Genomic DNA, 6,061 nt, shown 5'->3' on the forward strand with positions numbered 1-6,061 from the left:
AAAAAGTCCTCTGAATGAGATCAGTTGGTCGAGTACGTGCAGGAGCCCACTGCGCTGCCAGGCGATCACATGACGCCATGGTAACGGCTGCATTAGAGTGATTGGTTCGTGTGCTATCACCAAAAGGAGCACAGTGCAGGGGCAGCACAGCTCTATCAGGTGTCAGAGGGAAAAGCCAGCCTGCACGTAGCCTTATAGACTGCTAGCAGCTAGTCATGTACGTGCACATGTGATCAATTGGGGGGTTTGGGATGCAAAAGGATTACAAGATGCAATCAGGAAGTGGTTTCTGATGGAAAGAAGCATAGGAATCCACATGTGTGGGGGAACAGAAGTAGTTTATCGCTCATGTGATTGAATGTGAAAGCGGGAGCTAAGGCCCACTTGGGCTTTTGGTTTCAAATTGAGATTTTGCTACAGACTCGCCTACCAGCTTCATAAAAGCAGTTGAGGATATGCAGTAGCTGGTCAAAGTTTGAACAGTTTATTGTTGGAATATGTTGAACCATGCCAAATTTTGCTTTTTATGTGAAGGTATCTTGTATGTACATTTGCTGGATGAGATGAAAAAAACTGTAAGAACTGTAAGAGAAGCACACTATTTCCAAGGCAGTCTACGATTGTTTATAACTGTTCCAAAGCATTTTGATATTCAGAATACAATAATTACATCAATCAAATCTCAACATATCACAGTAATTATCCCAATACACATCTCAGCATATTAAAACCAACACCTCTATATGTACTGTAGGTATAAGGGATTGTGAGGGTGCTTTTAGAAAAGATACAGGTAGAAGTGGACAATTAGTATTTACTTGATTTCAGCATTACACAATCATTCATTCAGTCATTTCAGCATTACACAATCATTCATTCACAGTCATTCAGGGTGTTCTGAAGTACAAAGGAAAATACATCACTAATGGCATGTGTATCTTTTGATTTGGAGCACAATGCAATGCGACACAGAATGCTTATTGTTTCAGGAATGTTTTTGTTTTCACTGGTTTTCAAAGGAATTTCATAAAAAAGACGCTAAAAGTGTGCAATTCTATAGCTCGTCGGTCTTCCCTCAGTGCCGAAAGTTTCAGCATTGTGTGAAACCGGTGCTCTTTCCTGTTCCGCTCGCTTGATTGTTTTTCTTCTCCGCACGTGTGCACTGACCGGACGCCTCCCCACCATCTCGAACAAAAGGTAGGAGCATCGTCTGCGTTGAGATGAGGTGCTTATGATCTGTGCTCCCTCCTGCATCCATCCTGTCCCTTAGTTACTGGTGCTGTAGGTTGTGAGACTAGCCTCCCCCACCAGCTCTCAATAGAATGCTGAAATATTCCATGATGGCTTTTACATTTATAAGCAATTATTATTTTATCAGATGTTTTCCAACGCAGGTATGGTATGAATTGGATATATCTCTTTTGCCAGGAAATCTGTGTCCTTAGTGTTTTAAGCATCTTCCTCTACCAATTGACCTACATGAAGATGCTCAGGATAGTCATATGCTCACAATATGTCATAGGCAAGGTCAACAATGAAACAAGCCAATTCAACAATAGACCAAGAGATGGGTTGGCCCATCCCATGATAGGAAAAAAACACTTAAATGCATTGCTAAAGAATTCATGGTTTGACCAAGACAGTCTTTGTCAGGTTTGCAACCCTGGGCCTCTTGTTTTGGCATTACTGGAACTGCAAAAATGAGTGCTCATCTATTGTTTCTTCATAAGGTTCAGCATTTTCCCATAATGTCTTTACTGAAAGATGGTAGCTCCTGTGTATGTGTCAGCTTATTGCACTGTGCATTGACAGCTTCAGTTACATGCCATGACAACACTTGACTTGACTGCTGCATGTTACAGGTCGGTGGAAGGCCCGAGAGGTTATGACTTGGAGGTTGTGTGCACATTATTGGTGACCTAAAACAATAATGGGTTGGGCTTGCGATATGTTGCAGGAGTGTATCACCAAAGGGACAATGAGGATATGCGTGATTGCCCTTCTTAGAACGTGAACCACCAGTCCAACAATGTTGTTCCTAACGTTCCATTCTGGGGAAATAAGATTAAGGTTTACTATCACACAACCCATACTGACTGCCTTCTTTGCACGAGTGCATGATGGAGTTGGTGTTCAATGGGCTCATATTTCAGGTCAAACATGTGACGCAACATGCTGCTGAGTATAGATTATATAAATGTATATTAAACACCTCCTATACTGGATGCCAAGATATAGGTCCCCCCCCATAATTTTCAATGCACCTGGAAATTCTGAAATTTTGATGGAAGACACAAATGTTAACATTCTAATACGTCCATATTGATGGGCAACACGCAAAGTCCACCCTGCATGACCTTAAAGCTACTTTAATAACTTGGCAAAATCATTTTGCTAATTTCATAACATGAGCAAGATTCTATATGCAAACATGGGTGGGGTAGCACAATGCTGTGATGGGTCTACACACAGATGTGGGAGTTCCATGTTTAAATGACGGAGCAACTCCTTTTTCCTCGAAACTTCTAAACGATTTTGTGTCGGGCAGACCTTCTGCACAAGAACCTCCATCTCCTCTGGTGTAAACTGCTCCGTTTGCGCCCGGAAATGTATTAAAAAACTTTTTAAAAAGTTATTTGCTCTATTATAAAACCCTTACCGAGCTCCGTGTGAATGTCAATATGGTATGGTTGAATTAATCATTGTGATTGGCTGACATAGAAGACTTCATTGCCACATCCACTAATTCCCATTAATGCTTCATTGTGCCCTGCTTTGTGTCAATGATTAGCAAATAATTAGCAAATATAGGCATCCCCGCCTATTCTCACTGCGGTTGCTGCAGTGCTTATTGCCCTTTGAAATTAGGGCCCTATATCTCGCATACTATGCACACACTTGTATACACATCCTGATGTGTGTATATATTGCACACTATACACTGTACACATTCTACATACACTCTCTACAAGCACTGCATGGACACTATGTATGCACCAGCTGTTCTCAACATTGTGCAACAGACTGCCATTCTTATCCCAAAATATGATTTAACACAATATCATCTTGCTTCATTTATCACAGTTTTACCATACACGTGCATTACTTTCATATTTGCATGTCATGATACAAATTCGTCTAATAGTTTTTACATACATATTTACTACATTTGCACAGAGTGAAAAGGCTTCACCCTAAGTATTTTACAGTAAGGCATACACTCTATCAGTTTTACCTGAACACCAATATCAATATGATCAATAACCATTTTAATCAATATTCACATTCAAAATCCAATGAAACCTTTCCTCGGATATGAATGTCTCCACTTGGACTGATTGGTCCGTGGTTATCCAGGGTCATAAAGCACCCAAGCACACCTGGCCTGATGCCCATCGCCCCCCCCCCCCCCCCCAATGAGGATATGCGTGATTGCCCTTCTTAGAACGTGAACCACCAGTCCAACAATGTTGTTCCTAACGTTCCATTCTGGGGAAATAAGATTAAGGTTTACTATCACACAACCCATACTGACTGCCTTCTTTGCACGAGTGCATGATGGAGTTGGTGTTCAATGGGCTCATATTTCAGGTCAAACATGTGACGCAACATGCTGCTGAGTATAGATTATATAAATGTATATTAAACACCTCCTATACTGGATGCCAAGATATAGGTCCCCCCCCCATAATTTTCAATGCACCTGGAAATTCTGAAATTTTGATGGAAGACACAAATGTTAACATTCTAATACGTCCATATTGATGGGCAACACGCAAAGTCCACCCTGCATGACCTTAAAGCTACTTTAATAACTTGGCAAAATCATTTTGCTAATTTCATAACATGAGCAAGATTCTATATGCAAGCATGGGTGGGGTAGCACAATGCTGTGATGGGTCTACACACAGATGTGGGAGTTCCATGTTTAAATGACGGAGCAACTCCTTTTTCCTCGAAACTTCTAAACGATTTTGTGTCGGGCAGACCTTCTGCACAAGAACCTCCATCTCCTCTGGTGTAAACTGCTCCGTTTGCGCCCGGAAATGTATTAAAAAACTTTTAAAAAAGTTATTTGCTCTATTATAAAACCCTTACCGAGCTCCGTGTGAATGTCAATATGGTATGGTTGAATTAATCATTGTGATTGGCTGACATAGAAGACTTCATTGCCACATCCACTAATTCCCCATTAATGCTTCATTGTGCCCTGCTTTGTGTCAATGATTAGCAAATAATTAGCAAATATAGGCATCCCCGCCTATTCTCACTGCGGTTGCTGCAGTGCTTATTGCCCTTTGAAATTAGGGCCCTATATCTCGCATACTATGCACACACTTGTATACACATCCTGATGTGTGTATATATTGCACACTATACACTGTACACATTCTACATACACTCTCTACAAGCACTGCATGGACACTATGTATGCACCAGCTGTTCTCAACATTGTGCAACAGACTGCCATTCTTATCCCAAAATATGATTTAACACAATATCATCTTGCTTCATTTATCACAGTTTTACCATACACGTGCATTACTTTCATATTTGCATGTCATGATACAAATTCGTCTAATAGTTTTTACATACATATTTACTACATTTGCACAGAGTGAAAAGGCTTCACCCTAAGTATTTTACAGTAAGGCATACACTCTATCAGTTTTACCTGAACACCAATATCAATATGATCAATAACCATTTTAATCAATATTCACATTCAAAATCCAATGAAACCTTTCCTTGGATATGAATGTCTCCTCTTGGTCCGTGGTTATCCAGGGTCATAAAGCACCCAAGCACACCTGGCCTGATGCCCATCGCCCCCCCCCCCCCTCAGGTCAGGCCGTCACGGCAGACTGTGCGGCCCTCCCAGCTGTCTTTGTCTCAGCATTCGCCTGTTATTGTTTTAGCCATATTTCAAAAGGGCCGACATAAAACAGCCTTGGGAACAAATTTCATTTGCCTCCTTTTTTTAGGCACTCTATTTTTCTTTCTGTCTCTGTCTCTGAGTGAGTAAACACGTGTCTTTTCCTGTGTTGCTCTCTTGATTATTTTCCTTCTTTTTCTTTGCTCTGCTGTGGGCCGGATGCCATGCCCCGTCATCTAAGACAAAAGGTAAGAACACAGTCCACTTTGATTTTCTCCAGCAAAAAAAACGTTTGTTTTTATACGTCGCTCTGGCAATAAACACTTGTCAATGTCGTTTGCTGATTGTGAATGAAGGCTTAAATCTGAGGGCTACTCAAGCATAAAGTACAGCATGCATTGCTTGTCCAGGTGCAGGTTGTTTATGTGCAAGCATGTCCACCCCATGAGTCTGTTTATATGTTTGCACCACAGTAAGCTATGGTACATGTGCTACCCTGTGGCCACAATTTACTCATTTATAGCATCATCAAAATATTATGCAAAACCACATCTTCTTTAATGAAAAGACACAACACTGACTTCAAATAGAATTCCCTATCCCCAAAACATTCCGATTATATATTGCAAATTGTTTGGTCATGATAATGTTATATAAACAACATAAGAATTTGTTTAGGGGCTATTAGTAACATGGTTATATACAAAGTAATGACATAGTGGCACAAACGACTGGGGATACACAGCAGGATATATTTTCAAACAAACTCCTTCTCTTTCTCCCACTCTCTCTCCTTCTTTCCCTCTTTCTGATACACCTCATTGCTTTAGGCTTTTGCAGTCCTGAAACTACATGCAAAAACCCAAAATTGACCCCTTGACTAACTCCCTAATTCTCTTCTTGACCCTGTCATAGTGTCATTCTGCAAAATTGCGCCATTTTGCCGAATTATAGACGTAGCCACCGATATCCAGGTATACTGACATCTTCAGGAGTAATGGCTAAATTGAGTTGTCTTTGTTTAAACAGAGACCTTAAAAAACGGCATACATTCGTGGTAGGTGAACCCGTCTATAAGTTTCTGTCAGGTTTAAATGCTCGCTATGTTTTGGCTTTGTAGTGTACAGTGTAGCCAATGGACGCTCAAGAAGTGCCCCAAGCCTCCGCTCACACCCACATGGGAAG

This window comes from Clupea harengus, chromosome 5 (assembly GCF_900700415.2).
Source record: "Clupea harengus chromosome 5, Ch_v2.0.2, whole genome shotgun sequence".
NCBI lineage: Eukaryota > Metazoa > Chordata > Actinopteri > Clupeiformes > Clupeidae > Clupea > Clupea harengus.